This window comes from Pinus tabuliformis, chromosome J (genome assembly GCF_031772625.1).
Source record: "Pinus tabuliformis cultivar Carrire ecotype Pingquan chromosome J, CPIR1, whole genome shotgun sequence".
Taxonomy (NCBI): domain Eukaryota; kingdom Viridiplantae; phylum Streptophyta; class Pinopsida; order Pinales; family Pinaceae; genus Pinus; species Pinus tabuliformis.
In genome coordinates, this window is record NC_142295.1 from 414,261,258 (window position 1) to 414,282,974 (window position 21,717).

Here is a 21,717-nt window from a genome sequence, read left to right on the forward strand (position 1 = left end):
ACTCTTGAATTACATTCCAAACAGGTGACCTGGGGAAAATCGTCATAACTTTCTCTCTGAGCATCGGACTGAAATTTCGTAAGAAGGTACAGAAAGAGGACGGACTGTATTTTCTTTTCTATATTTTTCAGAGCCAAAGGTTGAAACAGTGACTCGTGGCACGTCATACAAGTTTGATCTACTGAACTAGTCTATAATCAGGTCACTGTGGGAGATTTCACATAACTCTTCCTTGGAGAATCCAATTTGGATCAGATTGGTGGCATTGGAAAGAGGACACAAAGGGCTACTACAGGTTGCAATTTCGAAACTTAAAGATCTGAAAGTATAGAGTTACATTCATTTCAAGATCAAGCTCCTAAAATCAAGAAAAAGCAAGATGAGGAAGTTTGATGGCAAGGATCCGGTAAATTGGGTACTTCAGATGGAGCAATATTTCGATCTACATGGTGTACCACTGTTACAAAAGGTATGTATTGCATCTTCATATTTAGAACCGGATCAACTTTTATGGTATGAAGGGCTTTGTTCTCATAAACAACTTGTTACGTGTTCAATTTTCAAGGAGGAAATGATAGCACATTATGAGGATACAAAGAGCAACACCTTCTTTAGAGCAACACCACAATAATTGGAAAGAGTAAAAGAGCTTTGTGACATACTGGAAAGCAAAATTATGGAAACCAGGAAGCATACCCCTCACAACTATAATGATGGAAGTGTTGTTTCTCCCAGCCTTCCACAATCTATAAGGGTTACACGACAACAATTGGAAGAAACTAGAGAAAAAGGGGGCTTTGTTACAATTGTGATAGCAAATGCACTAAAGGTCATAAGTGTGCTGAGAAGAAAAAATTTTACATAGACTATGAAGAGGAGGAAGAAAAGGATCAAGAAACATCAAAAGAACAGGATATACGCCAGGACCCCACCCTAGAGAAAGAAGAAATGAATCAGACCATATCTTGTAAAGCATTGGCGAGAATTACCACTCCTCAAACTCTCAAGATAGAAGGACATATCAAGAAGAAAAAGGTGCAAGAAGTAAAAGATCACATAGAGAAAGAAGAAATGAATCCAACCATATCTTGTAATTCATTGGTCAAAATTACCACTCCTCAAACTATCAAGATAGAAGGACATATCAAGAAGAAAAATGTTCAAGAAGGGAAAGATCACATCGAGCATCAAGAAATAAATCCGACCATATCTTGTAAAGGATTTGAAGAAATTACCACTCCTCAAACTCTAGAGATGGAAGGATATATCAAGAAGAAAAAGGTTCAAGCAGAGAAAGATCACATCGAGCATCAACAACAAGTTCTCCAACTTTTAAAGGATAACGCCACTTCAGTGCAAAATCAAATGAAACAACAGGTAGATCAACATTGTAGTGAAAAATGTTTTGATGTAGGTGATTGGGTATTTTTACTGCTACATCTCAAGCAAGCTATTTATGAGAAGGAAATGTTAGAAATACTACATGAACTTAAGAAATGGCAACCTTACCGAATGGGAAGACTCTTCAAAGATGAGGATGTGGGAGCATTGTTTTGTGTTATTTCTATTATCCAACCAGATTGGATAAATGAAGCAAGGGATGAATGGAAGAAGGACGAAGAAGTATGGCCACTTATTCAAAAGTTGCAAAAGATCCCAATTCAAACTTTATTGCCAGAAATTGAAGAGGAAGGAAAAATCATATTGGAACCTGAAGCAGTCATAGAAACAAGAACCCGACAGCCACGAAATCGATCAATTTCAGAGTATCTCATCAAGTGGAAGAACTTACCCGCTAAAGATTCCACATGGGAGGACAAGAATTTTATATAGAAGCATCAAGAACTACTCAAGCGTTGAGGACAATGCTTTTTGAAGGAGAGGGGCATGTTAGGCCCCTATAATACTAGTGTAACCCTTTATTGTTATTAGTACAACCCACTTATTATATTGATGTACCCATGTAGTTCCCATATTGTTACTATTGTGCCCCATAGAAGCCCACTATTGTTATTATTGTGCCCTTACATTATTATTGTTATGTCGGCTCTAATTACGTTATGACCCCTTAGACTCCTATATATAGAAATGAGGTCTTTTCATTTGTATCGTCAAAGAATTGCTCATTTATGTAATGTAAAGGAGGTTGCCCCCTCGAAGAGGCTGAATTCTAAGGCGTTGATATATCTTTTCTATCTTTTTCTTGAGCTAGTTTCATAACAATTATTATAAAAAAATATTTTTAAACATTAAAAACTAATGCAACTTAAAATGTTTAACTAATGCAACTTATTAAAAAAATATTTTTAAAACCATTGCACAATACAATACCATATGGGATAAATGTCTGGCATATTTTATGTCCAGATATGGTTTCTATATTCATGCATGATTTACAGATATTTGTGAAATTATTTTTTATTCTTAAACTTTCCTGGAAAACCATTCAAAAATAAAAACTTTGAAAATTAAGTTTACTCACATAAATAACATTTTACCATCAATTACTCCCCGTTATAATTTAAGAAGTCTTTGCATAAAAAGCGGATAGGAATAAGAAGAAAATAAATATACTTAGGAGGAGTCACTTCCCACCATTATTTATGTTTTCCTCAACACATGTAAGAGTATAATTGTGTGTAGATTTACTAGTGGCTACTACCCACTAAAATTTATGCAACTCATGTGAACAAACAAATAATGTATCCACTTCACATCTCAATTTATTAATTCCTGCCAAAACAAGACTATATGATTGATTTGTATATTGACCACTATTAATTTAATATTGACCAATAAAAATTATATTTTTTATGTAATTTTTCCCAAAATATAATTACTAACCTTCCTTGCCACACTTAGTTATATTTGTTTTAGAATTGATATACTATAATTAATGGAAATAAATTCATTTTTATTTTATAGTTGCTAAATTTATTATTTTTAAATAATATTTTAATTATATAAAAAATTATTAATTTGTATTTTAATATTTGACATTTTAAATATAATTAATTTTATATGGTTTTAAACGAAATGTTTAATTAAAAAAAAAAAAAATTCAATTGCCCTTTTTATTGATTTACCAACATTAATATTTATGGCTTTTATGGTATTTTTAACCTAGTAAAGGTTTATAATCCAATGCTTGTATTAGGCTTAGCCATAAAGGTTAATAATCCAATGTTTGTATTAGGCTTAGCCATAATAGGGTTACAAATACAAACATTTTTTTTTTTAAAGTTTGGTTTTTCATTACTTAAATAAAGTATTACATAAGAGATTTCTCTATGGTATTGGTTTGTTCAATGGGAAACTAATTTAGTAATATAAGTTTATTCAAACTTCAAAGTCATGTCAAAATGACTAAATTTCCTAATGATAAAATGCAAAATGAGTTTCCAGTTACAAAAGCACCAGTGGTAGTCTACCATTGCAAAGTTAGAATTTGACTTAACACTCCTTCAAAACACCTTATAGTTATCAAAATGAGTTTCCAGTTACAAAAGCACCAGTGGTAGTCTACCATTGCAAAGTTAGAATTTGACTTAACACTCCTTCAAAACACCTTATAGAAATACATGCATGTTAGATGATGGCTAATGAATCTCCATGAAATATGTCCTCATCCACATTAGGGTCATTTTTATCACCATATCTAAATATATTTTTTGTTTTTCCTTTAAATTAACTTTTAAAGTTGAGAAAATTTTGGAGAAAGAGCTTATCCTTCTTGTCATTGTAATATTATTTAAACCAAGATGTGGCCTATGATCGAGGTTCTGAATTTTTAAAAAGAAAGCACTAGATACACTTTTGTATGTTTGTTTTTCTTAATATAAAAGATGAACAACTCGTGATTTCTTGTCTAACAAAGCAAGACTATTGTTGATACTATTGTTGTAGTTGTTTCTCCTATCTTCTTTCATTGAATTTGATAATATATGGTTAAGTTTTAATATTGAGTAATTTGCAAATTGTTATTGATCTGTGATTTTATTTATCTGGAAGTATGTGAGAATTATATGTGAATGTTGTAAATTAATTCACTTAATTATTTAAATGAATTAATAATTTTAGTTTCAGTTTGGTTTAATGTAATGAAATAAGAAGTAATCTACATTCCTTATCATTTGGATACTATTTTTTTTATATAAGTAATATATATAGTTTAGATACAGTTATTTACTTTGTTTATTTTTATTATATTGTAGTTTTATTTTTTGATTTTTTTTTATTGTTTTAATTTTTTTATTATCTTAAAACTTTATATGGTGGAGTAAATCTCAAAGGGTAGCTAGACTTATTGAACGAGTCTATTCTTCTAAATGGAAAAAAGACTGATGGGTTTTGACCGGGTAATTTCTCAAACATTGATTGCAATCAATTTTGAATAAATGTAGCAATTTATTTAATTATTTTAAATACAAATATTATACATTTTATTATTAAAGAGAGAGAACTTTTTTCCCATATATATTTCAATATTTAATTTTTCATTAATAAAAATATGTAAAATGTCAACTTATCACCTAATTTTAGGTTGTTTATTCTTATATGTAACATAACTCTTTTGATTATTCTATGTCAAAGTAGGATTTTAACAATTGATTTGTTTGTTGACAACTATTAATTCAGTATTGACTAATGCAACTTATAATGTTTAATTTTGAAAAATAAATATGCATGATTTACAAATATTTGTAAAGTGATTTTTTATAAATAACATATTTTCTATCAATTACTACCCACCATAATTTAATCTTTCCATAAAAAATGGATATGAATAAGATGAAAATAAATATATTTACGGGGAGTTACTTCCCACGGTTATTTATGTTTTCCTTGGCACTTATGAAAGAATAAAATTATATGACTTACTAGTGGCTACTACCCACCAAAATTTAAGCAACTCTTCATGCTTGAGAAAACAAATAATATATCCATTTCACATCTCAATTTATTAATTCCTTCTAAAACAAGGCTATATGATTCGATTTGCATATGGATCACTATTAATTTAGCATTGACCAAAGAAGGTTATAATTTTTTATTAAATGTTTTCCAAAGCATATTACTAATTTGAGTGCTAAGGACTAAGATGCCTTGCAACACTTAGTTATATTTGTTTTTGAATTGATATAATTATAATAATATTTTAATTATATAAAAAAATTATTTATTTGTATTTTATTAGTTGATGTATTTTTTTGTAATTAGGTTGAGCCTAGATCAGGTTCAGTCTGCTTATTAGTTAGACGAAGATCAATCCACCCACAATGGGATGCTTATCACCAGGATTGTATGAGGATCGATTGAGCCTCGACGCCCCCTTGGGAATTTTAATTCCCCCAAAATAGATTCCACTCCTTAGCCTCTCCCCATGAGGTTTGAACTTGTGACTTGGCAGGGACTAAGCTCCATGCAGTCTACACCTGGTGGGGACTAACTCCATGCATTCCTATGAGGTTTGAACCTGTGACTTGGCGGGGACTAAGCCCCATGTAGTCTACACTTGATGGATCTTATTAGTTGATGTTTTGAATATAATTTTAATTTTATATGGTTTTACACAACTTTTTTAATCCAAAATCGTGGTCCCTACTTGCTTTTGAGCATGGTTCCGGAACTAATTACTTTTTTCGCTCCTCGAGATGGGCCCATAGTGGCCAGACGACGATTAAGAGTGGTAGGGACATATCCCACGACTTTTGTAAATCATGAGCCAGTGATCTCAAAATTTTGGGTAGCGAGAGAAACGTTTTGTGGGGCTTGCAAACCTTGAATCTACACACAATGTGGGGGAATCCCATGGAGTCCATGAAATTTGAAATACTATCAGTGTGGGCTAATATTACTCCCTTCCTAACAACTTTTCCCAACAATAAACAAGACGATCATTCACATGTGTCTCTCCTCTAAACGCTCAGAACAAATTAACAACTCTTCCTCACATCGATATGAGTGATTACCATAACAACCACTCTTGTTATGCTAGATAAAAACTTATGAATTGATTATTAAAGTATTTTATGGTTTCCTAGTATCCTTGTACAATTGAAAGAAAATTTTAAAATTCCTACAATACTGATTAAACCCCCTCTCAGGATTGTCCTAGCTTCTAACACATTTTGGTGGTTTTTGGCACATGGTTTCTAACTTTAAGTGGTTTTGTAGGGCATGGTGGTATATCCCATGGTCTTGTAGTTTTGGTTAAGGAACTATGGTCATGATGTATATATATATATATATATATATATATATATATATATATATATATATATATATATATATATATATATATATATATATATATATATATATATATATATATATATATATATATATATATATATGGATGGTCGTGATGTATATATATTGTAAACTTGGTAGTAATTTCTCTATTAATATTATCAAACCACAAACATGTCTTTAACAGTAAGTGCCAGTGGCCTCAACTTGCCCATAGAAAATTGGGTTGGCCACCTGTCTGTGTTAAATGATGTCCAAAATTTAAATAAGTTTTTCTCCACCATCCAAGCAACATTTGTTGTTTTATCTATTACTAACTTCAACTTAGAAAAGTAAAGGCTAACCGACATATAACAAAATTATGACTAGAAACCTGTTTCACTCATCCGAGGAGTCCACCGAGGCTGGGGCTTTTGCACTGGACCCCAGAATCTCACTTCTCTTCATATCCTGTAGACTTTTCTCTATCCTGTTCAGTGCGAGATTGTTTCGGTACACTTGTATCTGAACTGTAACGATCTCTCTATGAAGATCCTTCATGCTGGGCTCCATTGTTTTGGCCTCCTCTTGTACCTCATGTTCCTTGTATAGTGTCATTTCTTGGGCTATTATGTTCTTCATAACCCAGTATTGCTGGATTGTTTGCCGAAACAGTGTATGTCGGCCTCTGGTGTTCCCCAAATCTTTCACCATAGCTTCCCATTCTTCTGTCTCTATGTCCTGATTGGTTATGTTGTCATTAAGTTCCCTCTCCCACTCTGCAATTTGAGCTCTTACCTCCGGCGGATTGTTGGCCATGTATGCGCTGATGAGAGTCTGCATGTGCTCCTTTCTAGACTTTCTGCCTCTTTTGTTAGGACCTCTGCTGGAGGTTGCTTCCCCCCCGTGGTCCTTTTCCTTGCCTTCCCTGTTCCTCTAGTTCCTCTTTTAACCACCTCTTTTCCCTCTTTTTCCATACTGTCTTCGTCCCTGCGTCGTTTTGCTTTACCCGAGCAGCTCTCCAAAGTCAGCTTTCTTGCTAGAGCACGATGTAGGGTCCGGGCCTCTAGGCTGTGCTGCACCCTGATTATTTTAATACCTAAAACATTAACAAAAGAAATTTCATTATCAGTCTAGATACATTTACACAGAGTGATCGTAATTTTCTTTGCACTGGGCTTGGCCACTCGCTCCGGGCCTGGCAACTTGGGTTTTCCCTCCTTCTCCCCCAGTTTCCCCCCTACCTGCTCTTGAAATAACAGGCTTCAGCCTCCCGGTTCCTCTCCTCTTTGTTTGATCCCTCCCCAACGAACTAGAGTGTGCGGGTCAGCCTTTGCAATTCTGCAGGAGTCCCAAATTTGGGTTCCCTTATCAGTATTCAAGGTCACATTTGAGTTTCTCGTCCAGGACTCTCTCCTCTCCGGTATCCTCGCCCGAATTTTTCCCCTAGTTATCCCTTGAGTCTCGCATCTGACAGTCGGGTTTGGGTTCGAATCGAGCCAAGCTAGCCATAGCCTTGCTGCTTTGGCCATTGTGATTCCAGCCTCCCTGCCTCTAATAATTATCTCTTCCTTTCCATGCCTCAGGTACCACCTGGCTGAAACTGCAAGCTTCCTACGCTCTCCATTAAATAAATCCCAATTGTCATCCCATCTTGCCTCATTCCCTCTCTTCTCATCTACCCAGAGATACACTATAAATTTACCGAACCCCCTCACTCCAGCAACATTCCAGGCATAGACTCTCCATTTGGCTAGGTTAGAATCCTAAACAGCCCAGGTCTCGACTCATTCTGAGTCTTGACTTCCCTCAGCCCCCTCCCCGAATTCCTCTGAAATAATCATTTCTACAATTCTATCAAGAAAGGCAACCGGAGTAACATACCATTGTTTTGCGACGAAGCCTGTTATCCTCCCGACGTCCTCTAGCCTGCGTCCACCACCTTCCGCTTCTCGTTCTTTCACCTTCTCCCTTTGCATGCAACTACCTCCTCTCCTTATGCCTTTGCCTCTTGTTGTTTTGTCCAACTGCCCCACCTTACATCCATCCAGCCCCCCACGTGCCCTCTTCCTCCTCCCGTCACCCATTCTTTCATTCCATTTCCTCGGAATGAGGTTCCCCTAACCCTTCCATTACTGCCTCCCATTACTTCACTCGTGCCTTCGGCTACTCCCACTGTGGGTTTCTTTCTGCCATTGTGCCACTTGCCTTCTCTATTATGCCTACCCCCTTGCTTGCCCCTAATCCTTTGTCACTCTCTTCCATCCTCGACCACACCTATCCTTTCTCGGTGATCCAGATTTAAACAGGAAGGCAACAAATTACAGAGATAACCATAAACACAGAGATGCAGCGGAAATAATACTTCATTTCATTAACGTAAAATAGTGAAATATGCTTACAAACAACAATGGAAATAAACCATCTAGGGCGATGGTAGTTTATCTCTGAGAAGAGATGTGCCGGCTACATGCCTCTGAACTGTGTTACAATGAGGCTCGAAGGCCTATTTATAGTTGAGAAACAATGGAAAACCCTAAACATCCAAAAACCTAACCCTAGAAGATGAAACGCCAAACTATGGGCCCCGTTTGGGTAAATTGGTACATCAACTTCCCTGGGTCATAACTTTAGCATACGATCTCTGTTTGACACACACAATATCTCGTTAGAAAGATATATCTGAGAACTACAACTTTTGGAAGAGAAAAATTAGCCCATGGACCCATGTTGCTCTCAGTTTTTCCAAAAAAACGTCGTTTAGGGCCTCAAAATGGCTCTAGAAGTTCAAGACTCAAAAAAACTGCTAAAAATAGTAAATTGTGCTACAAATAAGGAAAATGAAAAGCTAAAAGAAGCAATGGTGGAGGTCCAAGTGGACTTTGCAGGTGGCCACCAATATCCACTTGGATCACTCGGTGTCGTCCTCTTCCCTGCCTTGTCCTGCATGTTGCCTCACCTGTCATCTCGTCCTCCCACATCCCAATGCCCAGTCTGTCCTTGGGCCCAGGTGGTTGGCTTCTGATGCCTCTACCTCCCATCCCCTCTGGCCCACCTCTTCTAGCATCTCCCCTTCTTCCCTGCCACACCCAAATCAGGGTTTTTCTCCCTTCCCCTTATCATTTTCTAAAATCTCCACTAGCCTTCTCATCCCTTCCATTTGGATTAACTCTTCTCCTCTTATATCTAGGTTTCTACCTACCTACCCACACCCCCAGTTTACGAGATTATCTGTTGCCATGTTACCTATCCTGTGGACATGTGTCGGGATAATGTAGCCAATCTATTGAATTATATTACCAGTCTCTTGGGCGAGCCTTGTCATCCTCCATATTTGGCTGATTTTCTCCCATGATGTCCCTTGCTAGAGTTTTTTCATCATGTCTATTTCCAATTTTGAGTCTCCTTCCACTTCCAGCATTTGAAACCTCTCCCTTGCTGCGATTTCCAATCCCCGCATAAATTCTTGGAGCTTCATTGTTGCTCACAGTACCACAATCCATGGCAAATAGTCGAATCATATTACCTTTTTCATCTATGAACACTCCTCCAGTCCTCGTTGCCCCAAGATTCCCTTTTGCGGCTCCATCAAAGTTGAGTTTAATGAAATCTTTCTGAGGCCGTGTGAATCTGTTCGCAGTCTCACAATGGGGTGGGGGGGGGGGGGGGTGTTGTTTCCACACCGTGGGGTTCAACATGCTTGGCTTCAAGCTTAGGCCCATCATTATTCGTTCTTCCTGTGGATTTGTTTCCCAGTCCTCTGCATACCATTTCTCAGCAAGGATCGTTTCTCTTATGTTCTGGAGTATCATTTTCCATCATTCTTCTTCTGATCTTTTTTCTTCTTTGAAAATCCTTCTATTTCTTTCCTTCCAGATTTCCCATAAGATGAACCCTAATGATAATCTCTAGGCACGATTCAGAATGGGGTTTTGGTAAGGATTTTTCCGCCAATTATCCATTGTTGCTTTCATACTAGATTGGTTCCTGTCATTGACTCCAAAGAGTTGATCATGGTTTCTCCACAGGTTTTCACTGTATCTACAGGCATTGGTCAGGTGTTCCATTGTTTCTGCTTGTTCGACACATATACTACAGATCGAGGGTCCCTGCAGACCTTTTTTCTGAAGTTGGTCCCAAGTAAGTGCTCGCCCATGTCAGAAGATCCACATGAAGAAAGTGATTTTCGGCCATGACTTTTCTTGCCAAATTCTGTCCCATATCTGTGTCCCCTATTGCAGGTGGTGTGCTACTTGCAGTTGATAGCCCTCTTTAATCATGAACATCCCTTTAATTTTATACCCCCATCTTATTATGTCTGACCCTTCCATTTTTGCAATTTTCCAGGTTTCCATCTCTTTCTCATATACCTCCCATTGGGTGGTTTCTGGGGCATCTAGCCAATCTTGTTTCTATTTCCATTTTCTCCAATACTCTCTTGGATCCAAGCTACATAAGTTTTTTACTATCTGGTGTTAGAAAATTATATATTACGGAGCAATGGAACACATAAAATATTGCAGAAATATAAACACAGAAAACGCACAAAACAAGAGAGACACAAATATACGTGGTTCACCCAGTTTGGGCTACGTCCACCCCGAACAGCCAGTCCTTCCTTTCTATTATCCAGCAAAATGAAGAGACACAACCTACAGCAAATCCACTGTGATATCCTTTGTTTTCTCTCACAGACTCACCTCTCTATTTCTCGCTCACAGAATACACATCTATCACACAGCCTCAAATACAATACACTCATACAAAGAGAGGGGTTGCCTTCTAGGGCAAAAAACCCTAAACTAAACATAAGTTCTACTGTCAGATCATCCGCCTAATGAACGGCCCAAATTGACTAGAAATTACTATACTTTTACAAGGCAATTTTACAGCTGTTTTTAGCTTCAGGGGCGCTGCCCCCAAAACCCCCCGCCAGGGGGGGGCTCCCAAAGGTCGCAGCTGCCCCCCCTAGACCCCCCCTGCAGCGAATATTTTACGGGCGGCAACGATTTCGAATTGGGGTCCTATGTGGCGATACCTTTGAATATAGAAGATAATCAGGCTCCACACCCAACATCTGGTATTCAGGGTTATTAGTATATTGACATACTATTCCTAGCTCAGGTCTGTTGTTTAGTTTTTCTCTCTGTTGCCACGCTTCTTCCCAGAATTTTTCTTTGTCTCCTCCCCTTATTTCCCAGAAACTATGAGTTCTTATCAGATCTCTATTTTATGAGGCTAAGTTCCATATGGCCGATCCCTTAATATTATCCTGGACTCTCAGCCTTCCTTCAATCGAGCTTGGCATTCCATATTTTCTCCCCCATATTTCCTTCCATAGGTCTGCTCCTCCCTGGATCCATCTCCACCAGAGCTTTGCCCCCATGACCTAATTGAGAATGTATGGGTCTATGAGCCCTAACCCACCATCTTTTAGGGGTTTGTTGAGCCAGTTCCATGATAGCAGGGCCCATTTTTTTTTCTATTCTGGGCCCTTGCCACAAGAACTTTTTGAAAATGTCAATCATCCTTTGGCAAACTGTTTTTGTCGTTGCTTAGCTGGATAATTGGTAAATTGAGATCGATTGGAGCACTTCTCTCAGTAGTATAACCCGACTCGGCATATTCAGTGATCTGAATGTCCAATTCTACATTCTCCCTTGGATCTTTGCCAACAAGGGTTTCCAGTTTGCCACTCTAGTTTGTTGATCACTTAGTTGAATTCCAAGGTATTTCGAGGGGAGATTACCAATGCAGAATCCCATTATTCTTGCTAGAAAATCTTGTGATGGGGTTGTTGTATTGAAGAAAAAGATATCAGACTTTTCCTTATTTATCTTCATCTGCGATGCGCTTGTGAAGTCAATTAGGATCTCCATCAACCCTCTGGCTTCCTTGAGAGTTGCTTGTCCATACATCATTATGTCGTCGACGAACTGTTGGTGAGTTAATAGTAAATAATTCCCCCACAATCTGAGACCTGTGTATTGTTCCCTTTGTACTTTCTCTTTTACATACCTTCCTAGTCCTTCCACGGCCAGTATGAACAGGAACGGGGATATTGGGTCACCTTGCCTGAGCCCACGGGTTGCATTGAATGCCTCTGTGGGCATCCCATTAAGTAAAATTGACAGAACTAGGGTCAATATCATCGACATTATCCAGCTTATCCATCTTGCATCAAAGCTGAATGCCTTCAAAATTCCCTGTAGGTACTTCTAGTTCAGGCAGTCATAAGCTTTTGATAAGTCTAGTTTTACCAGCATCCCTTTGGTTTTTTTAGTCTTTAATGAGTGTATTGCCTCTTGTGCCATCACAATACCATCTACTATTTGTCTCCCTTTAACAAACCCTGTATGTTCTTGAGAGATTAGACCAGGTAGGATAGGTTTGAGGCGATTTACCATAATTGTAGCCATGATTTTGTAAATTACATTACAAAGCGCTATAGGTCTAAAACCTTGCGGTTCTTCCGAGTGATCCGTTTTGGGAATGAGGGACAAAAAGGTGGAATTCAAGGCCGAGTGCATTCTTTTACTACGTCGGGACTCCTCCACTAGTTTCACAATATCATCCCCCATGAATGACCACATAGCCTGAAAGAATTCAGCTGTGAACCCGTCTGGGCCTGGTGCTTTGTTCTTCGCCAGGATTTTGATGACTTCTTCTACATCTGCTTTAGATATTTCCCTTAGCAGGGCCATGTTCTGGTCCCTGCTCACCAGATGGGGAATGTGCCGAGTGATTTTGTTTATATTCTCCTCCCTGTCTAGATTGGGTTCCATCAGTAGCCTTTGAAAATGTTGAACTAACAGGTTCTCCATGTCTTCCTTTTGAGTAAGTTGGTTGCCTTGCTGATCGACTAGGGAGAATATCCTATTCTGCTTCTTGTGTTGGATCATAGCTTTATGAAAAAACCTAGAATTCCTTTCCCCTTCCTTTAACCATTGGATTCTTGATTTCTGCTTCCACAGTATATCTTCTTGTTGTCTCCTTTCCTCCAATTTATTTACCAACTATCCTTCCTGCTCCACTAGATATTCATTTATGCCTTCATTGATGATCTGGTGTTGTACTTTCCTCATCTTGGCCTGGATCAATTCCTGCTCCTGTTGAATGTTGCCGAACTCTTCCTTGTTCCATTTTTTTTATTTTACCCTTTAGTTCTTTGAGTCGGAGTTGGAAATTATGCATTAGATTTCTACCTTCTTTCTCACTCTCATTCCACCATTCCTTCATTTTTTCAATGAAGGTCGGTTCTCTTAGCCAGAAGGCTTCAAACCTGAAGGGTCTATTTGAATTTCCTTGTTTCATTTCCACTTCTAATTTAATAGGCCAATGATCCGACCCCAGGCAAGGTAGTATAGATGCCTCATAGTAAACATCTTTTCTTATGAGATTTTTTGTTGCCAAGAATCTGTCAAGACGAGATGCTATTCGCCTGTTTCCTCCCCGTCTGTTGTTCCACGTGTATTTTCCATTAATTGTTGGGATATCCACCAGGTGTAGTTCTTCTTGTATATCCCTGAACTTCTCCATTTATGGCTCTTCCCTTCGGATTCCTCCTTTTTTCTCCTCTAGCAATGTTATCAAGTTGAAATTGCCTGCTAGTAACCATAGATTTTCCTCATGCATTTGGTTTAAAATCTTTATATCTGAAGGAATTTTTCCTTTTCTAATGGGATGTGCAAGCCATAAACTGCAGAGAGTAAGAACTAGTCTTTATTTCCTATGAGGCGGAACCGCCTGTGAGGATATGTTGCATGCCTATCCAGTAGTCTACAGTCACCTTTGTTGGATTCCAAATAACTTATATCCCTCCTGTGCTTCCTCATGCATCTATTGACATGCCTCATACCTCAGTTTCATCTTACTTAGGATTTCATCTAGTTTCCCTCCTGTGATATTAGTTTCTTGAAGCAACATTAATTGGGGTTTCTCTTTTCTCAGTCTCTCTGCTAAGTATCTTTGTTTTCCTCAGTTGTTTAGGCCTCTTATGTTCCAGGATGTTACTATCATTGGGAAAATTTATTTAATTGTTGGTATACCGCTGATAGCGGTACCACCCTACCTGTGTTCACCAACATTTCTCCCATGATTTGTATGGATTCCTGTAAGTTTCTTCGGCCCCTTTTCTTCCCCCCTTTTTCTTTGTTTTGATACTCATGGGGGTTTTCCTGATGCATCCCCAGTTGTTCTGTAATATCAACCTATCCCTGTCCTTGCTTGGCTTGATACTGTTGGAAAGTCTCTCTGTACAATCTTTTTTGGTCTTCCGGAATAAATCTTTCATCTAAGTGTCTCCATTCTTTCAGCAGTTTCTTCAGAACTTCTTCTTCCATGCTAAGTTCCTCTCCCTTGCTTGGGTCAATTTCCATTGTAGTGGTTTCCATCCCAACCTGTTATTCTTTGTCCTCTTTGTCTGCCAAATCTCTTTGGGCTTTCCGCTTGGGTGTTGGTTTGCCTTGACTCGAGATACTCTCTTTTCCTTTATCCTGATAATCCATGAGTTGGATCTCGCTTTCTTCATCTTCTTCTACCTGTAATGCTTCAAATATGTTCTTACCACTCGATTGGGCTTGGTATTATTTTCCTAGGTTGTGGGGTTCCTTTGGTTTCCTCCTCTTGTTTTTCACTTCTTGGAACCCTTCCTTGTCGTCCTGAGGTTTCTTCTGTTGCTTGAACTTATTCTCCATCTCCTCCATGTTCAGTGGGCATTCCTTAAATAAATGGCCATATTCATGGCACCTTCGGCATCTGAACAGAATGTGTTCATAGTCTAAGGTTTGTTTCCAAACCTCTTCATGGTATTCTAACTCCATAGATTCAGGTATGGGTTCAGCTATGTTCATATACACACATATTCTCGCATAGGATGTGTATCTGCCTCTTTTTGTCATTTCTGCTATTTTGATGAATTTTCCTATCATATTCCCAATACCCTCTAATATTTATAGGTCCCAAAAGTCCATTGGGAGGCCAAACAATCTTACCCATACTGGGTCTGCCAGGAATTTCTCCTTGTCTGGGTCATAACATTCTTCCCAATATCTCATGAACAGACCAACATTATAATGGAAATAAGGGCCATTTTCAAATATTCTTTCTTTATCTTGCAGGTTTGAGAATATTATCGTGAAGAAGCCTCTAGCTCCCAACTTGAGCTTGATATGGCCCTTGGGTTTCCGTTTTTGTTATATCCACTTGGTAAGGTCTTTCTCCGTCGGCTACAATCCTATGAACTTGCAGATCAACGTGTGGTCCTTCATGAAGCTTCTGTATCTCTCTAATTTATTCATCAGAATAATGAATCTCGATTTCTCTACTGCACATGGCAGGAATTTTCCTCTTTTGCCATCCTACCACCGCGCCCCAAGGACAGGTCCTGATGTTTTGTTCATCTCCTGCACTTGCGTCTTATTGCTTGTGTTTTGGCGGGATTCCCCTGCCACCGTGCCCCGGTAGGAGGGGATCTCTCCCCCCCCCCAGCTTCCTCTGTCATCCTAACCTAGTGGGCGTCCCCCTGGTGTGCAACTTTGCAGTTACCTTCAAAGATTTAGGTCACGGGTAAGCTTAGTTCATGGCTGTCACGGTTCTATTAGGGTTGCAGAGCGAATTTCTCTTGATGACTCTTATCAAACTCAAATATTGTGTGTTAGGAACATTATATATATATATATATATATATATATATATATATATAGAGAGAGAGAGAGAGAGAGAGAGAGAGAGAGAGATTAAAGAAGAATGTATTGAAAAATCCGGTGTGCAAATTTGCAGTTACCTTCAAAGATTTAGGTCACGGGTAAGTTTAGTTCATGGCTGTCACGGTTCTTTTAGGGTTGCAGAGCGAATTTCTCTTGATGACTCTTATCAAACTCAAATATTGTGTGTTAGGAACATTATATATATATATATATATATATATATATATATATATATATAGAGAGAGAGAGAGAGAGAGAGAGAGAGAGAGAGAGAGAGATTAAAGAAGAATGTATTGAAAAATCCTTTTTCTTTTCCAAGATTAGGCTTCTAGTGTGTAAATCTTTGTGTTAATGCGTATTTTTTCCATTTTTTCCATTCCATATTCTCAATTTTATTCATAATGTGTTTGCAACAATCAATTGTACATCGTTAAAAACTATATTTGGTATAGAAGAATTTGTTTCTTCAAGGGGACACTTTTGTGGCCAAGGGATTTTACTTGAGCTTGTGGTAGACCTTGTCATAATCGGAGGTCTACATAATCGATTCTTATGGTGAAAGGAAGTGTTGGTTAGTTCAAATATAGGATTGAGAAATTCAATGGGTATAGTTTTGAGTTTTGGAAACTCAAAATGGAAGATTTGTTGGTGGAAAAAGATTAGTGGACCACTATATATCTAGATATTGTACAAATAGAGATGTCAACAGAAGAATAGACCAAGTTGGACCAAAATGAAAAGAGAAAAGTGTTGGGCCTTAAATATGCTCGTGTTTTCATCATACAGTACCACCATTCATAACCTATATTCATGTACTTTTAACCCATTTCATACCATAATTCCATAACTTGCCACCAAATACATATCTTACACTTTATGGTTGGTTATCATTAGTTATATTGACTATTCTATGATTAAAGATTATTTTTCCATGAATTTCTAATGACGGTTTTTCTCAGTTCCTTTGTCACGGGGTTCCATCGCCGAAATTCTTCACAAGTCAATTAAACTAGTTACTACAAGGTTGAGTATGGAATGAAATTGTTGTAGGTGAAAATATGAATTTTGTGATCAAATGGTGAAGAATATTGACATTCTGAGACTTGCATCGTGCTCAAAATACCCTCTTTCATATAACCCAAAGTTGTTTGGCAAAATTTATCACCAAAAGGAAGTTAAGGTCAAAACAATTCTTAAGTACAGAATCGTTGAACGACTCGGTTTCGGGTCTGAACGATTCGTGTTCGGTTCTGAACGGTTTTGCAGCCACGTGGAGGATGGGGGTTGAATATCTCGAAGGACAAATCATCCAGTCAGCCACCCACCTCAACCAACCAAGCAGTCAAGGATTATGTTCTCCAGGATTGCCAAGAATATGTTGTGCAGATTAGGTAAATTAGCCATCGAGAATCTCTCTCGCTTCATTGGGCAGATTACACAGATTTTCCAAATTAATTAGATAGACAATTGTTGTTATATATTAGAGGGTCAACCTCTATATAAAATCTGATGCTCTCTACACAAGTGTGGTGGTAAATCAGGAAGGAAACAATAGAGTAGAACCGTGATGTAATTTTGTTTACATTGGAATCTTTGATGTATTTTCTTTGAACCATTAATACATAAGGTTGATTCAGCATTTAAATCCTCTGTGAGTATTATGGTTTTTTTTAGTTTTTAACAGTATTGAATTAATTTAAACTTGTTCCAAGAGTGGCAAGGGCCCACCACACCCTGGAAACAAGTTTTGCAATTAATATAGATAATAGGAATTACATTTGATCGATAGTTAGAAGTGTGAATGTTGCTTGAGAAAGTTACTACTTAGATCTCAGAATCATTATCTTTATTTTGTACTTACAATATCTATTATGTTTCATAGATCTGAACTGAAAGCAATAGATCTCGTTCCTTAATAATCAAAAACCATCAAGGATTGTATTGAGTCATGCTTTATAATGCATGAATGGTTTCTTTAATATGATTTCATAGCATATAATGTTTGAGAATATCCTTAATCTGGAAACATACAGGGGTTAATTACCATATCATAAGATTAACAACGAAATTGGTTTTATGCTTTGTTGTTTTCTATTCAAGACCGAGTTTTGTAGCATCATGTTTATATGAAGAATGCTCAGGAGTAACGAGACGAGATATTGGTTGCATTGGTTATCGATTGAGTTTGTAGCTTAGTTTTTAGATGCATTAGAGTTGAATGAAGATATTAGCTTGAGTGCTTTCATGTCCCGTGAATTAGATTAGTTACAATTTTGTTTGAATTGTGGTTATTTTCTACATTAGAATAGGGTTTATTTCAAATGCAAGTGTGATTACTTTCCCACATTAGATTAAGATTACTTTCTCGCATTAGATTAAGATTACTTTCTTGCATTAGATTAAGCGTGTTTATTTTCTGGCATTAGATTAAGGTTACTTCATTGCATGTGTGGTTACTTTTTTGTACTAGATTAAGTTTCATTCCATTGCAAGATTGGTTACTTTTGATAGTAGAGTTCCATTTCCTTACATGTCATTTGTTTCGATTGCTTTGAGTTTTATAATTTGATTGCTTGAGATAGCGTTAGTTTAGAAGCCTTTGCATTTGAATGTATTTTGTTGATTGAGCCAAAGTAGATTAGAAACTCTGGAGCTTAGTTTAGATTTTGTATTCATTAGTTTAAATTAGATTTCATATTCGTGAGCTTAGCATAGATTTAGTGTTCATGTTTTTTGATTTAGTGTTCATGTTCTTTGAATAGAATGCTCTGTTTTGATTAGCCTTAGAGTGATTGAATGAATGCTTTCATTGAACATAGGTTGAATTCCATAGATAGCTTATGAGTATTTTGTAGTTAATGCATCAGTGTGGTTTCATTGTAGTTAAATTTTACTTGCATTGAAATTAAGATTGATTGATTTAGATTGAGATTAAAATTGTTTATTTTCATTTTGTACTTAATTCAGAAATAGGAATTTGATATTAGTTTAGGTTAGATGCTCTGATCCTGCGTTATCTGCACTTGTGCCTCTAAGTCTTACGACCCCAGATTGATAATTTAATGTTGGAATTATAACACATATAATTTCCCCAACATTTTTGGTGTCATTGCCGAGGAGGTGCTAAAGGGATCAGAGCATAGTTTCTTTCACAAGTTTTTGTGTGATCTTAGTTGCAGGGAAATCAGAGGGTGGAGATGACGGTAAGATGTGAGTGAAGAGCCATGCATCTGCTTTTGTTGGGGTCACTCCAAAGTCTGGTTGTCCAAGTAAGCGAGGAGTTCAAGTTTGGTGAGTTTTATTACAATCAGTTTTTATTCATTTAGATTAAAAAACAAACAAAAAATCAATCTCTTTATCTATAAATCATTTTTGGGGTGTTGTAAGAACCCCCAGGTACTAATCCATGTGTGGAGACAGGTATTTCTAAACTAGAAAGAAAGATTCAAGGATGTTTAATAATTTGGAGTTATCTCAAATCCTAGCAGTAGTTGGGGTCTCTGCCTCTCAAGAAGAGAAAATCTTGACAGCGTTCAAGATCTTTCTACCTCTCCAGAAGTGATCGAAGAACCTGATTTCCATGGACCACAACCACATGAAGAGCTAGAATCCTCCAATAATCATATTTTCCAATCGTTAGAGCAAACTGAGTACTTATGGACAACATATATTGGAGAGAAGCCCCTAAAACCAGAGATCGAAGAGGCCAAAGAAGAGGACATGCAATATTACCCAAATGAAGAAACGGACCAAGACCACTATGATTACATCGAGCATTGGTTCCAAATCAATACTCCAACAAGGCAGCATTCTCTTCTTCACACTTTCTTAGCATCATATAATTTGTAGCTTCTAGTTTTACATGCTCATGTACACTGTAAAGTTTATATGTTAAATCTGAGCATGAATATATCCTTGTACCTGATCCACACATGGCTTCACTGGAAGTTCTCATTCACTTGAAGGAGGACATATTTTCTCTAGTAAAGTAGGAAAGTTAGTAAATAAATAAATGAAAATAGTAAAGATAAAAATAAGTCCTTTTCTGAAAACCAAATTGTCTGCCGCAACTAGACAGGGACTTTGCTTGAAAACCAGGTAACTTGCGGGCAAGGTTCCCAACAAAGTTTGTAAATTTGTATGAGTTCTTAAAATCATGTATATTTCAATTCATTATGTTTGTACTCGAGTTGGTTGATGTGGGATTCCTTAAGACCCACCTGCCAACAAGCCTTATCCCATCGACATCAACACATTATATGGGATTAGGGTTAAGGTTAGATTAGGTACCTCGGAGATTGCATGCCTTAATGGTAGGTATCATTGTCATCTACTAAGGAAATACATCAATGTTTCTTTGTGGATGAATTCTGCAGTCCATTTGACTTCGACAAATCTATTCATGGATAATAGAATGTACCTAGTACCTTGATTCCCATTGACATCAAAGGTGGGATATCTCGCATTGGTTAACGAATTCCTCAATGGTCGGTAATCCAACGATTCTTGCTTATGTTCGACATCAACATCATTTATTCACATATGCAATATTGCACATATGGTGTGTAGATGGTGAAGACTATATGGTTTTGTGATCTCAACACAAATTACAGTAGTTTGGATTTTTGTATCAACATTTCCATTGTCATTCGCAGTAGCAGTCATCTTCTCTTAATTGTTTGGGGACATACAACTCCTAAAGCATGGGGGAAAGGGGAACGTTAGTTCATCCTTCAGTTTTCTTCAACAAATCAGATCAGCAGTCACATCAGCTCCAACCATTCCATCCTCCACTTCATCTTGCAGCTATCATCACGGTAAAGGTAAAACTTGAGGTAAAGTTGGCTTAAGATTCTTTAATTCATTAGGGATTGAAGAAATCTTTGATGATTAACCACCACATATTCTGTATATTTTATTTTTCATATACCCTCCATTTGCAAATTCCTCATTCAAAATAGAATGCATGCTACTCTAATAAGGTCATAATCATGAAAAGAAAAGTATATTGGTTCATGTAAATAGAAGTAGTAACTATAGTGCCTTCCCCTCCTACATTCACACATATTGTCAGTTGAATGTATCCAATAGAGGATGAATTCATTGCTACCTTTCATAAAGGAACCATCCATAAGCATTTGCCTCACAAAAATAGAGTATCCAAGCACCTATTTTACCATATTCATCACCACCTCATCACCTCCACCATTTCCATTGCCACCTATCATCTCATTCATCATTTCCTCCTACCATATCTATTGTTTATCCTCAATTTTTATCGCTCCCAAAATCAAATCTATGGCATTCAAATAAGAATGGTGTTGCTCCACAAGAACCAACACCTTCAAATCTTCACGCAGTATTGCTCCACAAGAACCAACCTTGCCCAAAGCCACGATGCCATAAAATCTATAAATGCGCAAAGTACTTGTTTGCATGAGGACATGCAAATCCTCAAACATGGGGGGATGTTGGGCCTTAAATATTCCCATGTTTTCATCATACAATACCACTATTCATAACCTATATTCATGTACTTTTAACCCATTTTGCACCATAATTCCATAACTTGCCGCCAAATACATATCTTACACTCTATGGTTGGTTATCATTAGTTTTATTTACTCTTATATGATTAAAGATGATTTTTCCATGATTTTCTAATGATTGTTTTGCTAAGTTCCTTTGTCGCAAGGTTCCATCGCCGAAATTCTTCACAAGTCAGTTAAACTAGTTACTACAAGGCTGAGTATGGAATGAAACTGTAGTAGGTGAAAAT